Raw genomic sequence first — 25,460 nt, 5'->3', positions numbered from 1 at the left:
GGTCATTGCTGCATTCTTAGTCACAGTTTGAATACCCATTTCATGTTGCTAATGAAAAATTCAAGCACAGCCCTACCACTCCATCGGAGTCACAGTCATAGAATCATACAGCATGGAAACAGACCCTTCAGTCCAACTCATCTGCACCAACCAGATATCCCAATCTGACCTAGTCCCATTCACCAGCACTTAGCTCATATCCCCCTACACCCTTCCTATTCATTTACCATTTAGATGCTTTTTAAATGTTGTAATTGTACCAGCCTCCACCAGTTCCTCTGCCAGCTGATTCCACACATGCACCACCCTCTGTGTGAAAAGTAACTCACCAAGCCCTTTTTAAATCTTTCCCCCTCGCCTTAAATCTATGCTCTCTAGTACAGGAATGTCCAAGATTGCTTATGGATAGGAAATATAAGTGAAACAACCAGAGAGAATCCTTTGCAATTGGTTCCTGTGCACTATCACATTTTTAAGGCTTTTGCTCACAAATCGAGTCCATGTCTGCTCTAGGGGATCTGCTGGGCCAAAGAGAGGTCACCTGGGTTGTATTCTTGAATCCAGGGATTCAGGAAGAGTGGGGCCAACACACCAGCACTTCCTCCAACCTCATCAGGATTCATGGTAGTGGCAAAGAGGCAAGATGAATTAGAAAATGTTCCAAATTCCAGCTCTTCTGCTAAGAAAATACACAAGTTCAGCCTCATACCAAGTCATGAATTTTTTGCTGCATTGGTTGTCAACTATTCACTGAAACAGTCACCATTCAATTAGAACCAAATTTGACAAAGGAGGAGGAGATAGAGTGAGAGTTATTGAGTCAACTCGGAAATAGGCTCTTTGGCCTAATTCATCCATGCCGACCAGGTTTCCCCAAACTAAGATTAGTCGCATTTGCTTGTGTTTGGCCCATATTCCTCCAACCCTTTCCTATTCATGTACCTGTCTAAACACCTTTTAAATGTTGTAATTGTATCCACTTGTACAAGGATCTAGAAGTGTGCAAAGCACAGAATGTGATGGTTAAAATCAAGCTAGAGAAAAGGTGCTAACACTGCTCAGAAGGTTGCAACAAAAGAATTCACAAAACCCCACAATGGTGATGAGGGAGGAGTCTTGGTCCAAAACGTCAGCTTTCCTGCTTCTAAGATGCTGCTTGGCCTGCTGTGTTCATCCAGCTCCACGCCTTATTATCCCACAATGGTGATATTTGTCAGATATCACCAGTTTGTTGTGTTTGTCATGTGGAGATGGGATTCCAGCAAATCAAATAATCAAACCAAAAGATACTTCCAAAGCAGTGCGTACACACACAATTTAAACAAGTGTACATCATTCATTGCTGTTATTTAAATGCTAGTTCAATAATTGTATATTTTACAAGCAATGTTATAGCCAGTTTTGTTGCTCATGCATTACACAGTGTAGTTGTTGAAATGTTACATCACATCCTTAGGCAATATTCAGGGAATGTCATCTGGAATGGAATGATATCTATGAACTTGATGCTACCTAAGTGCTGTAATTTGGCATGCAAAATCACAGAAGATGTAAAGATGTAATTGTTTGATTGGATTTAGATGAAAGCAAAACAGTTGTCCTATCTACCACAATCTTCCATTGACTCAATGAATTGGATTTAATTAAATCTATTTGCAAGGCTGTGTATATAAACATACAAACTCCACCGATCGCTGGGGTAGATAGTTCCACAGACTCAGGACCCTCAAAATAAAGATTTCCTTCTATCACTGACTTAAATGGGGATCCTGTTTTAAACTGTGCACCTTAGGTTTAATCTCTCCAATAGGGAAGTTATTAGGCACAATCTTCACTTTTTGTGACTAAGTGTGGGGGCAGGCAAGTGGATGTCAACTAATACATCTCCCCCACTGCCCACCCAGATAACTCAACCTATCAGCTAATAGGCAAGTTTAAGCAAATTTCTTACGAGGCATCAGTTTCTAGATCCTAGAAAACTGACAGTTCAGGGATTCAGAAGTGACAGGAATATGGCTTTTATCCTCCAGGAGTAAGGTGTGGGTTGCGAAGAAAAGTGTAGGTCAGAGGCAAGAGACTGGGTATGGCTTTCAGAGACCAATTCCTTGGCTTCCATTAATACCTCAAATTGTCTCTGGATACTGAGTTGTGAGTAGTGGTCCTTAAGTGGTGGTAGGTGGAGAAAGTTCTCACCTGCAGCTTAAATCAGTAAGAAGAGGGTGAATAGCCAGGGAAAATTCACTCACATATTCCCCTTTTTCGCCTCCAGGGATGGGAAAATGTTTTGCCTATCTTTTCAGCATGCACTGTATCAGATCTCCTCAAGATTCAATAAGAGCCGCTTAACATTCTCCTAAGGATAAGAAAGATACACTCTCGGGAAAAACACTAGCAGTGCTAACAAGGAATAACTCGATAAAATCCGCAGACTGATTACACAGGATCTGCACGACTGTCCGTGACCCACTGTCTAGACTGTAGAGGTATGGACTGTGTGACCCTGACCATCCCGAATTGTCTGAGTTCCTAGACTAATAACCCTTGATGTGCTGACTTACTGTGCCAGAACCTGCTGACTGAAGGCTGCTTTCTTTGGCCTGACTGAGGACTACTTCCATTACGACTTTGAGACATGGCCATTTGGTTGCTGCACATGCAGTGTGTTTGCCACATAAGCTGCTGGTACATGATAAAGGGGTGAGACTGACATAGAATGGTGCACCAAATTTACTGATCACTGCCGACAAGCTGCTTGTGTGTCCAGACTAAACAGCAGAGCAATACACCAGGACTGTAAGCCGTTAAACTCTGCCCTAAAGGAGGTAAAACAGCAAGAGATGCTGTCAATATTCAGGTTGGTGTAAAGTGAGTGAGTGCTAAGGATTCAAGGGAAGAGCCCTGGAGCCAGGTGCCTTTCGCTGCGCACCAAGTGTCCTTGCAGCAGTATCGCAAAGAGGCATGTCAGTGTGCTCCAAAGTGCAACACGCAGCTCGGAGATGTGCCATGCAAATGCAGTGAAGCTGGTGCGTGTTTCATGTCCACATCCCTGGCTGGGGGAGGGTGAGGACAGTCACTGCCCATGGACCGTGTCCTGCAATTTTAGTGGCTACTGACCAAGATGGAGGTCCTGAGGAGCATGTGCTGAGCTGCAGTCAACAGGTACCTATTCTGACTTTCCTGTCAGGAATGACCTAGTTTCTCTCTAGCTGCTGGGAGAATGGGAAATAACTAGATAATCACGAGATGCTAATGAACGCAAATAGCTGCAAACCAATAGGCCTCTGGCTGTTCACTAGTGAAATTCTCGTCTCACAATGCAATGCTTGGTTGGAGAATCATACATTTTGCTTTCAACACCAGGAACTTCTGGTCACCCATCTATAGGAAGGACATTGTTAAAATTGAGAGGGTTCACAAAAGATTCACAAGAATGTTGCCAGGACTGGAGGGTTTGAGCTTTAAGGTGAGGCTGAATAGGCTGGAGCTATTTTCCCTGGAGCGTCAAAGGCTGAGCGTTGACCTTATAGATGTTTATAAAGTCATGGGGGAGCATGGATAGGGTGAATAGTTAAGGTCTTTTCCCGAGTAGGGGAGTCCAAACTAGAGGGCATAGGTTTAAAGGTGAGAGGTGAAGTATTTAAAAGGGACCCAAAGGGCAACTTTTTCAGCAGAAGGTGGCATATGTATGGAATGAGCTGCCAGAGGAAGTGGTGGAGGCTGGTACAATTACAGCATTTAAAAGGCATCTGGATGGGTATTTGAATGAGAAAAGTTTAGAAGGGTTAGAGAGATATGGGCCAAATGCTGGCAAATGGGGCTAGGTCAGTTTAGGATATCTGGTCAGCATGGAAGAGTTGGACTGTGAGGGTCTGTTTCCAGGCTGTATAACTCTAAGACTCTATGATTCTCATTACTGATGACATCACCCTATTTTCTCAACTTTCTACGTTGTTCAGGGGCTGCAAAAATTCCACCCATGACACTGTTCTCGTTTAAGTCACTGTTCAAATTTCATAGCTTCATTCAATTAAAAACAGCATGAAAAGAGGCAGTTTGATCCATGATACTGGAACTGGCTCTTTGGCAAAGATATCCAATTAATCCTACACTCTTGATCTTTCCCCACAGCCCTGTAACTGTTGTTTTGCTTCAATTCTTTGTCCAAGCTCCTTTTAAATATTAATACTGAATCCGCTTCCAAATGTCTTCCAAGCACTGCATTCGTTACTGCAAGACCAATATGAAACAGTCCTTCCTGGCTCACCTCTGATTCTTTATGCCAGTCACCTAGGTCTGTGTCTTCTGGTTGCCAACACCGGTAAAAAGTTCTCCTCATTTGCCTCAACAAAAGCACTCCTGATTTTGAAAAACCTCAATAAATCTCTCTTAACTTTCCCTGAGGAGATCACTCAAAATTTCCTTTTAGTCTCTCCCAATACCTGAAATCCCTCATTTCTGGTATCATTCAAGAGACCATCTCATGACCTTCACATCCTCCCTAAAATGTGATGCCAGCTTGAGGCTTTAACTGTGTTTGATAAAGATTTAGCATATTTTTCTTGCTTCTGTATCCACTTGTTTATTATTAAATCTCAGGAATGAGTCTTGTTTTTATTCCTGACACCTTCAAAGGCTTGCATACATAAACCCCAGATGTCTCTGTTCTTGCATCTCCCTTAAAACTATGTCATTTCTTTTTTATTGTTGCTCTTTAAACTGCCTTCCAAAATGGACCACTTCACACTACATTTTATTATAGCCTGCGTCTGCCAATTTCGTCAATCTGGCTATGTCATCCTGATGTCTTTCTACTCTCCTCTAGATTTCTATTTCCATCATTTGAGTAATCTGTAAAAACTTATATTATGCACTGTATACCGAAACCCAGATCACTAATTTATATATAAAAAACTGGAGGTCTCAGTACTTGGCAACCCTTGTATATTTCCCTTCAGTTGCTAGTACTGTCTACGTTCTATCTTTTAACCAACGTTACATCCACACTCCCACTACCCCTTTAAGTCTTGTGAACTTTAATTCTGCCAAGAGGCCTATTATATGATGCTTTGTTAAATGCCTTTTGAAAGTCCATAAAAGCATTGCCAACTTTATAATTATTAGATCAGACATTTCCAAATGCTAATTAATTTTGAATTGGACTGCTTCCTCTAAAGGCTTCTTCATCTTAAGCTGACTGGCCTGTAATTACATTAGATTTATCCCTCTCCCTGTTCTTGAATAATGGTGTAACCTGGACAGCATTCCAGTCCTCTGGCACAAGCCCTGTATCTGAGGATGACTGTGGCCAGAGTAGTTTCTGCCCTTGCTTTCCTCAATAATCTAAATGATCCCATGCAGAATGGGTGACTTTTCTACTTTGTGGACTGCCAGTCTTTAAGTACCTCATATTTTAATACATATCCTATCTAATATCGTTCTGGCATCCTCCTTTACCATTATGTTGGTAGAACCCCTTTCTCTTGTGAAGACAGGTAGAAAACATGTTAATTTTGTACCTCAGCCATGTCATTTACCTATACAATATGGTCCTTTTGATCCCGAATCAACCCAACCCCTTCTTTTACAAACATATAAACAATTAAAGAACAAGCTAAGACATTTAAATTCCCTTTTATGTTAACTACTAATCTATTCTCATGCTCTTTCTTTTCCCTCTTATACCCTTTATAGATCTCATCTGTAATTTTTATATACATTGGGGTTCTCTGTTGTGTTACAGGCATTTCAATTACCCTAAGCCTCCTTCTCTCCGTCATAGTTTAAGCTCAGAGTCTTTAATCATCTTTGGAGTGTTACCTTTCAATGCCCTTTTGTTCCCCTCCTGGGACTGTGTATCCAAGCCATCCTCTCTTTGAAACCTTCCCCATATAGATTTGCATTTTGATCAATAAATTACCATTCAGAACCTTTAATTATTCAAACCCCTGTACAAATCGTGTTCAACCCTTGTCTGACTGTGCACATTAAAAATACAGTCCTGATATCCCAAGCTCACAACCTTTGATCAGTTACTTCACATGCACATTATAAAATGATCATGCTTTAAAACAAACTGATTTGAACGTTTACATATGTAACAGGTTGTTAGAAAAGCAAATTCTGCGTCTTTTTTTTGTTTTCAAACACACTGTGCTAGCTTCAAGTTCAACCTTAAAATATCGTACAACTTCCCCACCCCACACACTTATATGATTTGGGATTTGACCATTTGCATTCCTCTACAAACAGCCTGAAATCATTGCAGTAACAATCACTTCTCGGTGACAATAGGAAAAGCTGAGAGGTGAATGTATAGAGATTACATCACTATACCCAACTATTGTATCAAGCAAAAACCACACAGATCATTAGGTGCTTAATAAACTTTGTGAAATACTTTCCAGATGGGTCTAGTTATGGTAAGTGACACAGTGTATCTCCAGTATGTTACCGATTCACGAATACTTGTGTGTCTACACCTATATAAGAATGTAAGAAATAGGAGATGGAACAGGCCATACAGCTCATTGTGCCTTCCCCTACCATTCAGTAAGATCCCTCTTCATCTGATCATCCACAATCTTCTGAGTAGAAAAAATTCCCAGAGGTCCAATACCCTCTGAGTGAACAAATGTTGCCTCATCTCAGTCCCACATAGCAGACACCTTAACTCGATGATGACTCGCCCCAGTTCTGGATGCTCCCAGGACATACATCCTTTCAGCATCTACATCGCTTGAAAGAAAAATTTTAATAGCTAACAATTAGAATTGTCTAAAATGTGAGCATACGTTATTTAAAATTTCTATTGATTTTGTGTTTATATATAAGCCAGATTTGCTAAAATAGCAAATAAAAACCAGTTCTGAGGAAGGGTCACCGGGCCCGAAATGTTAACTCTGTTTTTATCTTCACAAGGGCTGCCAGACATGCTGAGCTTTTCCAGCATCTTTGTTTTTTGTTGCTAAAATAGCGAACTTACCTAGCAAATCTGTGATGTCAACAGTAAAAATAAAACAAAAGATAAACATTGCCAGAACAGGAATACAAGTCATGGCAGAAAAAAGTAGTAAATTAATTTTATTGCCACGATAGACTGAAACAATTAGCTTTGAGCTCTGTAGAATTTTCACTGTGCCTTGCTTCCATACATCCATTCCTTACAGTCTTGGCTTTTAATCTACCTAGGCTTCACTGAAACTTTCTTTGACAGAACAAAAGCAGGCAGTCCAGGGTTCAATTAGACATATGCTTATCGCAATATTATATCAAGCAAGTACCAAAACCGAATGTGAATTAATGATCTATCAGTACCTCCAGCTTTAACCAAAATACTACTTTACTCACTTGTCCGTCATGATTGTTTTTGGTTTCATTTTACTAGACAGCGAAATATAATGTTCTCTGCGTGTGACTCTCTTTCTGCTCAGCACTCAGACTTTCCATCACACGGCGCAGATGTCAAGCTGCTGGGGCCCGTGGGACGCTACGACAACTGAAGAGCTTTCAGTCCAAAGGAGGCTGGTAGTGAGAGAGGTGCAACAAGCCAATGGCTGGGCTCCGAAGCCCTTCTAGCTGCTGTGAGCTGTAGGTTCTGAACAGAAGGGGTGGAGCCTACACACTGAAAGCAAAGCTCCCAAGAAGCAGAAACTTACAAATCACTAGCTCGGTTAAGTAGGAGGCAGCGCGGAATGAAACAAAACGGAAAATTACCCAGGAGGCCGAGGAACAAAAGACGACGGTAAAAGAAGTCCGAATAACACGTATGAATGAATGAGCACCCAGCGGATCTTCGATCGGCTCTCTGCAGAACATGAAATGGAGCAGCGCACAGCAGGGAGGGGAGGAGGTGGAGATGTTAGGAGTGGCAGGAGCTATTTCATTCTGTGTGAATCTCTCTTCCGACGGCCATTTCCGAGCAATTTTAGCACTGGATCGTGATCCAGATGATCCTCTACTCATGGTTGAGAATAATCTCCATCTACATTGAATGATATTAATTCTGATAAAATATTTAGAAATGACCTAAGGTTAACACCACGCAGAATTTATAGATGCGTTTTATTACTTGAGGCAGACGTTGGCGTATTTTGTGTAAACAGGAATAACGAAAAAGTGATATCAATTCTAATAACTAGAGGATGCAAAATTCTACGGGAATACCACCACATGCATTTCTTAAAAAGAAATACTTCTCTTTTTGCATAGGAGGAGATCGATGAGAGATAAGATATATTCTGCTTTATTTACGAATACAGTACGGGATCTCTGCCACTGACCACATATATATTAGAAGCTAATACTTTCAATGCTCAGTTCATTGAGGCAATGAGTAGCCGAGCTATACAAAGATCTCCAGGCTGTCTTTCATCTCAACCAGATGTGTACGAACGGGGTGGGGCTGGTTAATTACCCGGCTTTACCGCTCTTTATCCTTGTCCAGTGGTCTGTATTCCAAGTATTAGTTTTAATGGTTTATCAAACCTCTAAATAGAAAGCAACATCAGAGGCTTATGATTGTGACAAGTCATAGTGTGTGAATGCCTTTCTCCAAACTTAGAACAGCACAGCACACGACTAGCCCTTCGGCCCACCACATCTGCACTGACCATGGTGCTGTTCTAAACTAATCCCATCAGCCTGTATACAGTCCGTATTCCTGTAGTCCCTGCCTGTTCATGTGTCTGTCTAAATGCCTTTTTAAACATTGCTATTGTGTCCACTTCCCTGGCATATTCCAGGTACTAGCATCCGCTATTAAAAACATTTTCCTCGGACATCTCTTTTCAGCTTTCTGCCTCTCCCCTTAAACTTATGCCCCCTGGCGTTTGACATTTTCACTGGGAAAAGACTCCAACTATCCCGCCTTATCCAAGCACCTCATAATTTTATATACTTCTTTCAGGTCATTCCCTCAGCCTATGATGCTCTAGTGAAATCAACCAAGTTTATCCACCTCTCCTTACAGCTTATATACTCTAACCCAGGCACATCTTGGGAAACCTCTTTTGCGCCCTTGTCAAAGTCTCCACATCCTTCCTATAGTGTGGTGACAAAACTGCGCACAATATTCCAAACGTGGCCTAACCAAAGTTTTATACAGAGGCAGTGTGACTTGCCAACTTTTGTACTCAATGCCCTGATCAATACCATATGCCTTCTTACCACCATATCCACTTGCTTCTCAGGGTCTTGCCATATACGCTGTACTTTGCTCTTGCATTTGACCTCCCAAAATACAACAACTCACACTTGTAAAAATAAAACTCCTACTGTCATTTCTCTGCTAACTTTCCAACTGGTCTATATCTCACAGTATCCTTTGACAACCTTCCTCACAATCCATAACTCCACCAATTTTCATGTTGTCTGCAAATGTACTAATCAGACCACCTACATTTTCATCCAATTGTATGTATTTAAGATCCCTGCAATGATCCTTGCAGAGTACCACTGGTCACAGACCTCCAGTCAGAAAAGCACCTCTCCGCCACTATCCTCTATCTTCTATCATCAAGTCAATTTCATATCCAACTTCCCAACTCATAATGGATCCTGTGTGACTTCATTTTCTACAGCAGCCTACCATGGGGCATCTCTTTTAATAAAAAAAAGTATGCACTATAATTTTCCCAATGTACATGGTCTAATCGAAAACCATCAGCCATGGTGAAAACCTGTTCATTCTAATCTGTTCCATTTCCATCCGTCCTGCATCTGCATTGTGTAAATAACCTTTATAGCATTCAGGTCTTCTAATTTTTTTTTGTGCAATTTGTTGATTGCTACTCATCTGGCGTCTGCTGGTTCCTGGAGTGACGTTTCATCTCCAGGGAATGTTGTTACCGTGACAAGTGTTTTTGCTGCTGTTGTTCCTGATCCATTACCTTTCCTGGGCAAGGGTTGACCCTGGGACTGGTGGTCTATTCTGCTACTTGTGCAGTTGGTCACATCTTACCATCCTCATCAGCTATCTGTTATGAAAGAGCAGCTTCCCCTGTTTGTATGTAGATGTCTGCATCTGTGACAATATATCTGGTCTTTCACATTTAGCAAGAAGGTAACCAAAGCAACAGCTTCACCAAACAGGTCCTAAATTGCCAAGTGGGCAATTTTTTGTTGAGAGTGTTAAATGTTTGCACTCTAACCAGCACTCCAGCTTACAGCTCTGGCAATAATTTGGCAGCATTAAAAAGGTGAAAGTGAAATTTGGCTTTCAGTTTCATTTTGATTTTATCCCTAACTCCTGTTCGAAGTTCTCAATTCAGTTGCTTTTTAACTATTAATGGAATAGTTTGGGTGGAGCATGACACTAGACTGGACTGTTTTCCATGACTTCAGTATTGATGCTTTGCCGCTCCGACATTGCCTTCTGCATATCTGAGCTGGATCTGTTTCATGTTTTATTTCCATGCCATTTCAGCCTTTCCATTTGATTCGGAAATTCAGCACCATTCATAATCTCCAATCATTTATAAAGTGTCTGACTTCTTCACACATGGCCACTTTCGTTCATCACAATGTCTGGAACTGCAGATCTTTTTGGAATGAGTTACATCCCAACATAAATCCTTACCTAGATAGGAGGAACTGCTGATGCTGGAGAATCTGAGATAGCCGGTGTGAAGCTGGATGAACGCCCACACCGACGCCCACAACTACCTAGAACATTCCTCCTCTCACCCACCTTCCTGTAAAAAGGCCATCCCCTATTCCCAATTCCTTTGCCTCCGCTGCATCTGCTCCCGAGATGAGGCATTTCACTCCCGAACATCCCAGATGTCCTTTTTTTCAAGAACCACAACTTCCCCTCCAAAGTGATCGAAAAGCAGCATCAGAGGAGCAGGAAAGTTTGATGTTTCGGTTAAGCCCTTCTTCAGAAATGGGGGAGGGGAAGGGGATTCTGAAATAAATAGGGAGGGTGGGAGGCGGATAGAAGACGGATAAAGGAGAAGATAGGTTGAGAGGAGACAGACAGGTCAAAGAGGCGGGGTTAGAGCCAGTGAAGGTAAATGTAGGTGGGAGGGAGGATGGACAGGTCAAGGAGGCGGGATGAGGTTAGTGGGTAGGAGTTGGAGGTGGGGCTTGAGTCGGGAGGAATGGTTAGGGAGGTAGGGACTAGCTGGGCTGATTTTGGGATGTGGTCTGGGAAGGGGAGATTTTGAAGTTTGTGAAGTCCACATTGATACTCTTGGGCTGCAGGGTTCCCTAACGACATATGAGATGCTGTTTTTGCATCTTTCGGGTGGTGTCATCGTGGCAATGCAGGAGGCCCAGTATGGACATGTCGTCCAAGGTGTGTGTGTGGGCTGGGGGAGGGAGGAGGGATTAGTTGAAATGGTTCGCGACTGGGAGGTGTAGTTGTTTGTTGCGAACTGAGCGTAGGTGTTCTGCAAAGCGGACCCCAAGCCTCCGTTTGGTTTCCCCGACGTAGAGGAGGCCACAGCGGGAACAGCGGATACAGCATGTCATATTAACAGATGTGCAAGTGAACATCTGTTTGATGTGGAAGGTCTTCTTAGGGCCTGGGATGGAGGTGAGGGGGGAGGTGTAGGGGCAAGTGTAGCATTTGCTTTGGTTGCAGGGAAAAGTGCCGGGAGAGGTGGGGCTGGAGGGGAGTGTGGAGCGGACAAGGGAGCCACGGAGAGAGTGGTTCCTCTGGAAGGCACATAAGGGTGGGGAGGGAAAAATGTCTTTGGTGATGGGGCTGGATTGCAGGTGGTGGAAATGTCGGAGGATGATGCATTGCATTTGGAGGTTGGTGGGGTGGTACGTGAGGACGAGGGGGATTCTATTTTGGTTATTATTGCAGATAGGGTGTGTGGGGGATGAGTTGCAGGAAATGCGGGAGACATGGTCGAGGGCATTTTCAATCACTTTGGAGGGGAAATTGTGGTTCTTGAAAAAAAGAGGACATCTGGGATGTTCGGGAGTGGAATGCCTCATCTCGGGAGCAGATGCAGCGGAGGCAAAGGAATTGCGAATAGGGGATGGCCTTTTTTCAGGAAGGTGGGTGAGAGGAGGAATGTTCTAGGTAGTTGTGGGCGTCAGTAGGCTTAAAATGGATATCGGTTTCCAGGTGGATGCCCGAGATGGAGACAGAGGTCCAGGAAGGAGAGAGACGAGCCAGAGATGGTCTAGGTAAACTTGAGATTGGGATGGAAGGTGTTAGTGAAGTGGATGAACTGTTCGAGCTCCTCGTGGGAACATGAGCAGCGCCGAAACAGTCATCATGTAATGGAGGAAGAGATGGGGGATAGGGCCAGTGTAGCTTTGGAAGAGGGATTGTTCCATGTAACCTACAAAGAGGCAGGCATAGCTTGGACCCATGCGGATACCCATGGCCACCCCCTTTGTCTGTAGGAAGTGGGAGGAATTAAAGGAGAAGTTGTTGAGGGTGAGGACCAGTTCAGATAAGCGGATGAGGGTGTCACAGGAGGGGGACTGCTCGGGCCTGCAGGATAGGAAGAAGCGGAGGGCCTTAAGGCCATCTGCATGGGCAATGCAGGTGTATAGGGACTGGACATCCATAGTAAAGATGAGATGTTGGGGGCCGGGGAATTGGAAGTTCTGGAGGAGGTGGAGAGTGTGGGTGGTGTCACAGACATAGATAGGGAGTTCCTGGACCAAGGGGGAGTAAATGGAATCCAGATAGGTGGAGATGAGTTCGGTGGGGCAGGAGCAGGCGGAGACAATGGGTCGAGCAGGGCAGTCAGGTTTGTGTATTTTGGGAAGGAGATAGAAGCAGACGGTGTGGGGTTGGAGAACGATGAGGTTGGATATTATATACTATATATTGGGACAATATGTCAGGAACAATGAAAGAGCTAAATATTATTTAAATGGAACAGAAGTTCGGAAAGACGTTTTGGGGTCCTATTGCATGAATCACAATAAGCCAGCATTGAAGTTCGGGGTAATTGTGAATTTAATTGGAATGTTGGCCTTTATTAAAAAGGCAGTGTAATATAAAAATAGGTGGTCTTACTTAGGCAGGGCACTAACAGATCACAGCTAGAATACTGTGAACAGTTTTGGTCCTCTTATGTAAGGAAAGATGTACAGGCATTGGAGGTCAAGCAGAAAAGGAATTTTCTTGTATGGAAAAATTGGATAGGTTGGGTTAGTATTCATTGGAGTTTAGAAGAATGACAAGGGACTTATTGCAAACATGTACAATTTTTAGAGAATTTGACAGGGTGGATGCAGGATGGTTGTTGCCCCTTGGGCCACCTGTTTAAGACAGAGATGAGGACAATTCTCTGTGAGGGTGATGATCTGTGGACTCCTTTATGCAGAGGGATGTTGAGGCTGGGTTGTTAGATATATTTGAGGCTGAGACAGATTTTTAATCTATAAGGGAATTAAGGGTTATGGGGAAAAGCATGAAAGTGGAATTGTGGATTATCAGATCAGCCATGATCTTGCTGAGATGGAGCAGACTTGATGAGCCAAATGGCTTCCATTGGCACCTATTCTTGTGGTCTTGTGGTCTTAAGATCTATGGTGTTGTGTGATTAATCAGATTCACTGTCCGATGTCACTCCAGCAGCCGTCTTCATTGACTGGCTTTATATTTTTCCATACTGTGCAAAGTGATTCAGCTTAGAGTACAACATTAAAACAAGTTGCCTTTTCTCTTCCACATGATGTGTTCCACAATATTTACAATCTATTCCTGACCTTGATCTTTCTGCTGGCTGTTCTGGAAATCTTTCTTCCTTACCTCTGATGTTAGACACATCTCATTCAGAAATGACATTAAATTCAAAATTGGTCTTCAATGCCTTCAAAACTTCTCTAGTCTAGCTTTTATGCTGCTCAGTTTGGTCTAGACTGCAATGTAGCCTGGAGGACTCTATCCCCAACACTGATTAGGGCATTGCCGCTCTTATTGTTTTCCAGTTTCCTGTTTATCATTGTAACTATCTCATAATTTTGTCATTGAATCTGGAAGAAGTTCCAGTTCTGTTTCTAGTCGCCTTTCACCCCCCACAGGAACAGGAGTGAAAAATTCACAGCCACGTTTACTCATCCAGCAGTACAAACTGAAGTTCTAACTATTCTCTGGTGTTTCTCTGACAGTAGCTGTCTCTCTTAGAGTTATCGAAATCCACACAATTCCAGTTGCACATTTCTGACACCATGTTCTGTGCAGGTTTTAGTGATTTCTTTCTAAAACCTCTGAACAGAAAGTAGATAATAAAATGTGAGGCTGGATGAACACAGCAGGCTAAGCAGCATCTCAGGAGCACAAAAGCTGAAGTTTCGGGCCTAGACCCTTCACAGCATCTGCAGTTCCCATTATCTCTGAACAGAAAGTAACTATGTTGAAGGTCAATGATTATGGTCAGTCACAATGTACAAACTACAGTAAGCATATGCATTTCTCCAATTAACCTCCAGTAGGTAGAATGGAAAGGATCAGGCTTGCCAATGAAACAATTTATATTTATAAAGTCTCCTATATGCAAGAAAATGTCCTGAAACACATCTGACACTGAGCCGCATAAAGTGATAGTAGGGTGGATGACCAAAAGCTGGATCAAAGAGGTGTGTTTTAAGGAGGAAAGAGAGGTTGTGGGGCACAGAGGGTTGAGAAGGAAATTCTAGAGTTTACAGCCCAGGAAGTTGAAGGCATGGCCTACCAATGGTGAAGTGACTAAAATCAGGACAATCAAGAGATCAGAGTTAGGTAATTGCAGGTATTTCAGGGATTGTGGAACTGAGGAGATTACAGAAATGGGGAGAGGTGAGGCCATGGAAGAATTTGAAACCAAAGAAGACAACTTTAAGATCGTGGGATTGCTTGATGGGGAGCTAATATAGAGGCGATGACGGAACAGGACTTGGTACAATTGAGGACACAGGCCACAGAGTTTTCAATAACCACAAGTTTATGAAGAGTGGAATATGGGAGGGTGGCTAGGAGTGAGTTGTAGTGAAAAAATTGATTTACTTGCATTTAGTAGCACTTTTCACCATTGAAAAATATTGCCAAGCACTCTTCAGAAGTGCTGCATTCATTAACTTAAGTGTACTCAGTCAATTTGTGCCTAGCAATCTCCTACAAACAGCAATGTAAGAGCAACCAGATAGTTGCTTTTGTCAGGTTGATTGAGAAATGAATATTGACAAAATAATGGCATAAAACACCCCTACTCTTTATCTACCTGTGGGAACAAACAGACCCTCAGCTTAATGGCTCAGCCCAAAGATAATACAGCAAACTTTGTTTTAACTGCCATTCATAAGGTGCCACTCTCGATAAACCAGCAACAATTATATTCTTCAAGTACTGCGATGTTCACTGTTTGTTTCTGTCCAGTTTTACTGTTTCTTAATTTATTTACCTCAAGGTAAATATATTTGTTGTTTGATTGAATGGCCATATTAAATATCAACAGTTGATTGAATTTCTCCTCAACTACCGCAATCAACTGCAATGTCTAAGTAGTCAGTTGAGGGTGTGAGTGAGAAGGCTCTCTACTTGTAACTTTTATTTAAGGCAAAATTGCATTATTTTTTAAGTGATTTATACTGTAAATGAAGTATAACAGTGATGCGTATACCCGCTGCATTTTATGTCTATGACTTAGTGTGTTTTTTTCCATTGATTAGGTGGACCCCTTGAATATTTGGAATATTTGACCAACCAGCACACACATGGTCCCATAGCTGAAGATTAATAAAAGGTCTACTGTACCTCCAACAGTGCAGCACTTCCTTGTGGCTCAGAAATGCAGAAGCTTTTCACTGCACATGTGACAGCAGCAGTAAATCAAATCAAATCAAAACTCCAATAATGGCCTTGATTTTTGTGTGCAAGCCCTGAGATGGCTCTTGAATAGTCTGCTGTGCAGGTAACAATAGCTTCACTGTGATGATTCATTCATAATCAAACTGTGGTCCCAAGCTCTGTGCTTTCACATAAATAAAAGGAGACACAGGAGGTGGCAACACTTACTTAAATGCACATTCAGGGATACAAAGCAAAAGAATTGTGGGCAAGAAGGGAATTCATTTTATAAGCAAACTAAAAACGACAGAAAGGGGCAGGCAGGAAAGTAGAGTTCAATGATAGAATCCCAACAGTGTGGAAGCAGGCCATTCAGCATATCAAATCCACACTGACCTTCCAAAAAACATCCCGCCCCCTGTAACCCTGCATTTTCCATGGCAAATCCACTGAGCGCACACATCTCTAGACACTATGGGCAAATCAGCATGACCAATCCACCTAACCCACACATCTTTGGACTGTGGGAGGAAACCAGAGCACCTGGAGGAAACCCACGCAGACACAGGAAGAATGTACAAACTCTACGCAGACAGTCACCTGAGGTTGGAACTGAACCCAGGCTCCTGGCACTGTAAGGCAGCAGTGCCAACCACTGAGCCACTGATTGGAGACTAAGGTTAAGACTATTATCATATCAAAAGCAGAGCAGGCTCAGTGGGTCATCCGGTATACTCCTGTTCCTATTTCTAATATTCCTGTCACTAGGTTAATCAAGTTATTCACACAATTGCCCAGTTCAATATATACTACCACCACTGCTTTATCACATTGCTCATCTAATACCCCATATTGAGATATCCGCTACACTTTGTGAAGACTGATACCATTGCCTTCAGTTCTTGGCACAAACTCCATTCCCTTATTACTGACTCTGTTTTCTACCTGATGGCTGCCTGAAGCTGAACCAGACAGTTTTGTAATGATGGTGTTCGATTTGACCCTGAGGTGAGTTTCCAATTCCATATCCTCGCCATCACCATCATCACCTCTTTCCAGCTCCACAATATCTCTCGTCTCCACCTTTACCTCTGTTATTCTCTGGATGATACCCTTGTCCAATGCTTTCCTGGATGTCCTTCCATCTGGCCCTTTCTCCAACCTGAATACATTCCAACCTTTTGCTAAATTACGTCCTTTTCCTAACCGACATCAAATCCTATTCACCCACCACCTTGACCTTGCTGGTCTCCACTGAGTCCCAATCTGGCAACACAACGATTGAAAATCTGTAATCCTTGTTTTCAAGCACTTTATTGGCCTCATGCCTCCCTATTGTTATCATCTCCAGCCCTACAACATTTCGGATATCTGTAGTCTTCTAATCCAGTTTTATCACTTCACCATCAGTATTCTGCTTTCTGCTGCCAAGGCACCAAGTTCTGGAATTCTCAAAGAAACCTTTCTGTATCTCTATCTCCGTAATCTCCTTTATGATGCTCCTTATGATTGATTACTTTGACCTACCTATTCTAATATCTCCTTTTGTGTAATCTGTCCAATTGTTCCAATGAAACACTGTTAGTACATTATGGGTGTTATGTGAATATAGGACATTACTATATTTTTTGTTTATTCTTTTGTAGGGTATGAAGGTCGATGTCAAGGCCAGTATTTATTGTCCATCCTTAATTGCCCCAAACAGATGATGGGGAATCAACTTCTTGAGAGGCTGCAGTCCACAATTCTTACTTTTGTGTTGAGAAATGAATTCCAGTGTCAGTGAAGAATCAGCGAAGTTTATTTCCAATTTAGGACAGTGTGTTCCTTGAAGGTAACATAATTGGTTGTGCCCCATGTAAGTGCTGCCTATTCTTCTAGGTAGTAGAGGTTACAGGCTTACAAAGTACTATTAAAGCAACTGTAGTGACTTAGAACATAGAACATAGAACAGTACAGCACAGAACAGGCCCTTCAGCCCACAATGTTGTGCCGACCATTGATCCTCATGTATGCACCCTCAAATTTCTGTGACCATGTACATGTCCAGCAGTCTCTTAAATGACCCCAATGACCTTGCTTCCACAACTGCTGCTGGCAACGCATTCCATGCTCTCACAACTCTCTGCGTAAAGAACCTGCCTCTGACATCCCCTCTATACTTTCCACCAACCAGCTTAAAACTATGACCCCTCGTGCTAGCCATTTCTGCCCTGGGAAATAGTCTCTGGCTATCAACTCTATCTATGCCTCTCATTATCTTGTATACCTCAATTAGGTCCCCTCTCCTCCTCCTTTTCTCCAATGAAAAGAGACCGAGCTCAGTCAACCTCTCTTCATAAGATAAGCCCTCCAGTCCAGGCAGCATCCTGGTAAACCTCCTCTGAACCCTCTTCTAGATGTTTTCACTATGCATCACTGGGGACAAAGTGAATGTTGAAGTATGTTGGAGTGCCGACCATGCAGATTGTGCTGGCCAGTGTTGTGATTTGAGTGTTGTTGAAGCTGCACTCTTTCAGGCAAGTGGACAGTATTCCATCACACACCTGACTTGTGCCTGGTAGAGACGTTCTGTTTTTGTGAGTTGGGAGGTTGATGCAGAATCCCAGCCTCTGACATGATTCTGTCTAATTGATCTACTTAAATTTCTCATCAATGATATCCTCTGAGATAGTGATGGTGGGGATTCATTAATGGTAATGTTATTTAATATCGAGGGGAGAAGTTTAAATTCTCTTTTGTTGGAGATGGTCATTGCATGACTATGGCATACGTACCACTTATTACCCAAAGTAAAAATGCTGTCTGTGACTTGATACAAGCAAACGCAGATTGCTTCAGGTCTTAGAGCTGTACATTACATATTCGTCAAAGTACGTCCTACTTCTGATTCAGTGAGAGAGTGAAAGTCATCGATAAATATTGTCAACTTGCCTGGATGAAAGTAACTCCAACAACACCCAGGACATCATCCAGGTTAACGCAGTTTATTTGGTTGGCACTCCATCCATCACTGATGTACACTGGCAGCAGTGTGTACCATCTACAAGGTGCACTGCAGGGATGCATTGAGGCTCATTCCACTGCACATTCCAAACTCATAAACTCTGCCACTTAGAAGGACAAGGCCAGTAGATACATGGTAACACCATTGTCTGAACGTTCCCCTTCAAACCATGCATCATTCTGTCTTAGAACTAGTTTATCATTCCTTCAGTCACTTGTCCTGGAACTTTCCTCATAACAGCACTACATCCCACAGAGTCCAGCAGTTCAACAAGGCCTTTCATGACCACTTTCTGCAAGGCAATAAGGGATTGGCATAAATACTGGCCCTAGCCATTGGCAACCACATCCCATGAAGGGAGTTTTAAAAATTAAAAACTCACTTTATACCTAATTCAACAAGTTCTAACTTTTCCAAAGATCATTAGTTCATTAGTTTAGGGATTGCACTTTGGGAAGAACATTAACCGTGCACCCCTCTAGATGTCTGCATTATGCTATGCATATGCAGACTCCTGAAATTGCATTCAGTTTCAATGAGGTAATTATGGTGAATGCTGACAGTTTGACTGGCGTGACCATTGTAAAACCTGGACCAAGGTGACAAATCCATTGTTCCAATCAGGATCATAGTTAACGTAGTTGCTACCCTAGCTGGTGTCACATCACCTATCACAGTATGGATGGACATTCATCTGGATAAGAATATATGAATTATAAGCAGGAGTAGACCACTCAGCCCCTCAAGACTGTTTCAGTATTCAGTAAGATCGCGGCTGATCTGATAACTCCACATTCATACCTACCCCTGATAAATTTTCACCACCTTGCTTATCATTAATCTACACACACTATTCTGAGGTATAATTTGTGCAAGGCCCTGCTACCAGTAATTAAATACTAAAATCAATGTTAAAGTTTAAGTTAGAGATAATGGGAACTGCAGATGCTGGAGAATCCAAGATAATAAAATGTGAGGCTGGATGAACACAGCAGGCCAAGCAGCATCTCAAACTTAAAGTTTAAGTTTCCAAGTTATACATCTTAGCAAAGTTCCAGTTCCACCCTAAATTCTGGGACATAAGCCATCGGTCCACCAGTAATTTTGGTCACTACTCTTAGCTTCTGAGAGCTTTAACATGGCAAATGAGGTAGGATTGGATGTTCCTATGGGGTTCCTGAATATGTAGTATTATTGAGGTGAGAATGTAGAGTTTGACATGGACCGCCAAAAGCAGATGGAATATCAGATAACAAAGTGTGGAGCTGGATGAACACAGCAGGCCAAGTGGTATCTTAGAAGCACAAAAGTTTCAGGCCTAGACCCTTCATCAGAACTGCATCTGCAGTTCCCATTATCGCAGATGGAATATTTCTTCCCCCCACTCAAAGGAATTTCAGTCATATCTGTCTCTGCCTTAGAGACCAAGTCCAAATTGATAAAAGAGACCTGTCATTACTCTGTTTAATTCGCAAGACAGGCTGCCACTAAAATTAATCACCTGCCCTCCAATGCTCTACTGGATCAAAGACAATTCCTCCTCTCAGGCAAGTAGTAACATTGCACAAATACTGTAAGACTTTCCCACTAAACTTATCTCGCAAGTCCTGCAAAAATCATACCTTTGAGGACCTCTGCTTCTTGGTCAACAGATTCAGTTGGTCAGTGTCCATGGTGAATATTTCTGTCTAATAGGCTGTAAAAATAGTTTTGGGCTCCTGCCTACATAGTAAGAATCTGCAATCATAAGGCTCTTGCCCAAATTAGGTAAATGTCTTAGCCCCTAATACACTCATGGAATGAAATAGTGTCAGAAAACTATCGCTAAGTAATGTCTGGTTTCCACCAGGTAGCAGGAGTTGAAATCCCTCCATAGTACAAACGATTTAAACAGTGTCGTGCCTCACTTATTAAAGCTTCCATTCTCTCTGTAGCAGGTGGTGTTGTAGAACAATTCTGCTGTTACTGGGATTCTTTGTTCCTTTGGACTTTCAACTTTGTGAAAACAACTGGGATTTGCTGGAGAGGCCAATAAAACTATTGTGGGCTGCTGAGCAGAGGAGATGTCATTGTTCAATGGGAAACATGCCAGCTGCTTAGTCACAGATTGAATTCAATTCAACAAACATAATGTACCCTCTCAGTTTTCAGAGTAATATGTTGTCTGTTGAGAGAAAATAAATCAGACAAAAATCCTCTTGTAGACTTTCCTCTGATAAGAAAGAAATTATATCTTCCTTTTTATTGTGTAAATTTTGAGAATATTATCCCATCCAATTAAATGGTTGTTGCAGAGAAATTAAAAGATTGAATTAATGTACTCCAACAAGCTTTCTATATTTGTTAGCTAATGTAGACAAAATACTTGAGCATATAATAAAGAAGTTATAATAATGCAAAAATTACAGCATAAGAAAAGGACATTTGGCTTATTGAACCAATTGCTTCTATAATGTGCATTTTGTTCCATTGCTGAGACAATCCACTCCAAAGGAAAATTTCTCCAAGTTTCTTCAATGATAATGATACTTAATATTGGTGGGCAGGGAGGTAAGGAATAAATAAAACAAACTACAAGAAGAAGTTGCCACCATGTTGGAACTAATTATTGTTGAATTACCAAGTTTGAGGAACTGCAGTGAAAAAGTCCACTGTCAAAATAAAACTGTGAAAAATATATAGGTGAATCGTGTACATTTTTGGAGACTAAGACGTCGGCACCTTTCTTTTAAGGGGTGTATCCATTGTTAGTGTGATTCATTCTTTTCAACTTATTGCACGTGCATGTCATAGAGTCATGCAGTCATAGAGATATACAGCACAGAAATAGACCCTTCGCTCCAACTTGTGCATGCTGACCTAAATAAATCTAGTCCCATTTGCCAGAATTTGGCTCATATCTCTCTAAACCCTTCCGACTCATATACCCATCCAGATGCCTTTTCTACCAGCCTCCACCACTTCCTCTGGCTGCTCATTCAGTACATGCACTGTCCTCTGCATGAAACAGGTGCCCCTTAGGTCCCCTGTAAATCTTTCCCCCCCCCTCACCTTAAACCTATGCCCACTAGTTTTGGACTCCCCCGCCCTGGAGAAAAATATCTTGCCTATTTACCCTATCCATGCACCTCATGGCTTTATAAACTTCTATAAGGTCACTCCAGGGAAATCAGCCCCAGCAAATTCATCCTCCTTTTAGCGCAAACTCTCCAACCTTGGCAACATCCATGTAAAACTTTTCAGAACTCTTTCAAGTTTCACAACATCCTTCCTATAGCAGGGAGACCAGAATTGCGTGCAGTGTTCCAATAGTGCCCTAACCAATGCCACAACATGACCTCCAAAACGCCTATATTCAATGCACCGACCAATAAAGGCAAGCATACCAAATGCCTTCTTCACTGTCCTGTCTACCTGTGACTCCATTTTCAAGGAACTATGAGCCTGTGCTTGAAGGTCTCTTTGCTCAGCAACTCTCCTCAAGACCTTACCATTAAGTGTATAAATCCTACCCTGATTTGTTTTTCCAAAATGCAGCACCTCACATTAATCTAAATTAAACTCCATTCTTGGTCCATTGGTCCATCTGATCAAGATCCTGTTGTACTCTGAGGTGGCCTCCTTCACTGTCCACTAAATCTCCAATTTTGGTGTCATCTTACTTACTAACTTATTAACCACACCTTCTGTGTTCACATCCAAATCATTTATATAAATGAAAAAAGCCATGGACCCAGCACTCATCCTTGAGGCACACTGCTGGTCTCTAGTCTGAAAAGCATCTTTCCACCCTCTGTCTTCTTCGAGCTAGTTCTGTATCCAAATAGCTGGTTCTCCCTCTATTTCGTGTGATCTAACCTTGCTAACCAGTCTTCCATAAGGAACCTGGTTGAATGCCTTAATGAAGTCCATATAGATCTCATCCCCTGCCCTGCCCTCATCAGTCCTCTTTGTTACTTCAAAAAACCTCGATCAAGTTTATGAGACAGGATTTCCCAGGCACAAAGCTATGTTTACTATCCCTAAACAGTCTTTGCTTTTCCAAATACATGTAAATGCTGTCCCTCAGGATTCCTTCCAACAACTTGCCCATTACCAGTGTCAGGCTCACTGGTCTATAGTTCCCTGGCTTTTCCTTACCATTTTTCTTAAATAGTGGCACTGTGTTAGCCAGTGTCCAGTCCTCTGGCACCTCACCTGTGGCTATCAGTGATACAAATATCTCAGCAAGGGGCCCAACAATCACTTATGTAGCTTCCGCAGCATTCAGAGCTCTTAAGTACACCTGATCAGGTCCCAGGAATTTATCCACCTTTTTGTGTTTTAAGATGTCCACCCCCCCCACCCCCACCCCCGTAATATGGACATTTTTCAAGATGTCGCTATTTATTTCCCCACATTCTCTATCTTCCATATCCTTCTCCTCAGTAAACACTGATACAAAATGCTCATCTAGGGTCCCCACATCTCCCACAGTTGCACACATAAGTAGCGTAGCTGATCTTTAAGGGGCCCTCTTCTTTCCCTAGTTACCCTTTCGTCCTTAATGTATTTGTAGAATCCCTTTGGATTCTCCTTAACCCTCTTTATCAAAACTATCTTGTGTCTCCTTTTTGCCCGCCTGACTTCCCTCTTAAGTATACTCCTCCCGCCTTTACACTCTTCTCATGTGAACAGAATGTGAATCTTATGGGCAGCAAGTTCTGACACTCACCCGATTCACCACCATACACCAGAAGGGCATTGGATAGCACTTCAGTGTCTACAGGCCAGGACCATCACTCAACATTAATTGGTCATCACCACCTACCCCTGGAAATGTCAGAGGCTAAATAAAATGGGGCTGCAATTTCACCTCACTAGACGTTCTCCTGCAGGCCATCTGGGGGAGAGGTGATGTATTGTTTCTGAGGACACCATCTTAATGGAGAAAGGTGAGTTGCTTACTGGTGGATCAAATGAACCTGGCTCCAGTGTCACCAAAGGGTATGTACCCTTGTCTGCTCTGTGCTCAGCCACACTCATGGGGGCATGAAATATTGTACATTTGCCACTGCAGAGAACTACCACACATAAGATTGGGTGCAAGCCGTCTCTATTAGATGCCCGATGTGCAGCAACAATGTCTCATTTAACTAGCATTACCAGAGTGGCACTGCATACACCCAGTGGTACTGACTCTCAGACACTTGCCAAGGTTCACAGTTAAACCACAAAAGGAGCTATAAAACCGAGCAGCTCAGGCACCATAGGTATCAGATTTGTGAACAGACATTTGTCTCACTTTTCCCCAAGAAGATTGCAACTGGTAATGTAATTGCAGCAGGCTGGGATGTTCATGCATTTTTATAGCATGCATAAGAGATTCCTGATGATGAATCTCAGGATGTTTCAGAGAAACTAATGCCAAACTTTTAGCCTGGTATCAGGGATCTGAATTTTGGCCTCGAACAACCAGCAACATTCAGGATTATAGCAGGTACCACTGTCACCATTGACATCATTGCTTTCAGTAGTGTGACTTCCCCAGTCCAAGTTAGATAATCAGCTTACATGCCCATTATTTCCATTGGGCATCTGCAAGTTTACTTTTTCTCATTTAAAGAAACATACCAAAAGTTTTTAATTGATTTTTCTGTTTTGCGCAGTTACTTCATTCAGGATACTATTGGAAACAAACTGCTCCTACTGTCATTCTTCACTATATTTCTTCATTAGATCTCAAATAATCAAAAGAACTGGTTGAGTAACATCTAGAGAGTGCAAATATAAGATACTCGGGAGTAAATCCAGTAGATAATTAGGGAGACAAGACTTTACTGCAGAAGTCATTTGAATGTGAAGCCCATTATCACAAGCATTATAAACAAATGAGGTGAAAAATAAAGCCTCCGCTGATGGAAGATGAAAAGAAGAAGGCTGCTACATTACGTTGAAGCTGGTTGAGGTTCTCCAGCGTGTTGTAGAATCTTAAGTGCAAATTTTCTGTACTGAAGTGAGAAGTATTGGTTTTTCTTGAGGTACACATAATATTGGTCTCTGTATTTTAAGAGTACCCCCATCATATGTTTAATTTTAAATGGACTTCACCATCCAAATTTCTGTCAGAGATTTGTAGTTTTATTCTCCACAGCCAAGTTTTGATTTCAGATAATACAGTTTCACTGGTCCCACTGTCATGCAAGATCTTTTTGACATCTCTAGAGGAAAAGTCTGATGACAATTCTGTCACCAATTAGTTCTGGTTATAAATCACTATAATCACAAAATTCTGACAATGTATAAATATAAGTTAATTTGACTAAGTTGATCTTTGATCAAAATCTTGACACTATCCTGGTCAAAGCAACCTGCTTCATTGGCACCACACCTGAAAATAAATACATCCCCTCTATTACTGATGTACAGTAGCAGCAGTGTGTACTTTCTGCAAGATGCATTACAGAAATTCACCAAAGACCCATGGGGTGGCATGGTGTCTCAGGGGTTGGCACTGCTGCCTCACAGTGCCACGGACTGTGGTTCGACTCACCCTCGAGTGACTCTCTGTGTGGAGTTTGCACATTCTTCCTGTGACTGTGTGGATTTCCTCAGGGTGCCCTGGTTTCCTGCCCCAGTCCGAAGATGTGCAGGCTAGGTGGATTGGCCATGCTAAATTTCCCATAGTGTTCAGGGATGTGTACATGAGGTGGGTTTGTAGAGGAATGGGGCTGG

The 25,460-nt window shown here is 42.3% G+C and overlaps 1 protein-coding gene and 1 long non-coding RNA gene across 10 annotated transcripts in view; one reads left to right on the top strand and one right to left on the bottom strand.

The window, feature by feature from the left end:
• LOC125451028 (uncharacterized) overlaps positions 1-21,331 on the top strand; it is a 47,519-nt gene extending 26,188 nt beyond the window's left edge. Inside the window, exons 2-3 of the long non-coding RNA XR_007247195.2 lie at positions 15,622-15,863; positions 20,681-21,331. This is a non-coding gene — a long non-coding RNA (uncharacterized LOC125451028). The remainder of the gene's footprint in view (positions 1-15,621; positions 15,864-20,680) is intronic.
• trim2a (tripartite motif containing 2a) overlaps positions 1-25,460 on the bottom strand; it is a 158,908-nt gene that overhangs the window by 93,022 nt on the left and 40,426 nt on the right. The window contains exon 1 of one of the 9 annotated variants that reach the window (XM_048527604.2): positions 7,348-7,657. The exons of 7 other annotated variants lie outside the window; for them this stretch is intronic. The gene's annotated coding sequence lies outside the window, so the exon portion shown is untranslated. Of the gene's footprint in view, positions 1-7,347; positions 7,658-25,460 lie in introns of those variants that run through there. One more of the 9 variants, XM_048527681.2, reaches the window with a different exon arrangement.

This window comes from Stegostoma tigrinum, chromosome 1, assembly GCF_030684315.1.
Source record: "Stegostoma tigrinum isolate sSteTig4 chromosome 1, sSteTig4.hap1, whole genome shotgun sequence".
NCBI classification, from domain to species: domain Eukaryota; kingdom Metazoa; phylum Chordata; class Chondrichthyes; order Orectolobiformes; family Stegostomatidae; genus Stegostoma; species Stegostoma tigrinum.
The sequence above is the reverse complement of the archived record's forward strand: the minus strand, read 5'-3'. Positions and strand labels throughout refer to the sequence as shown.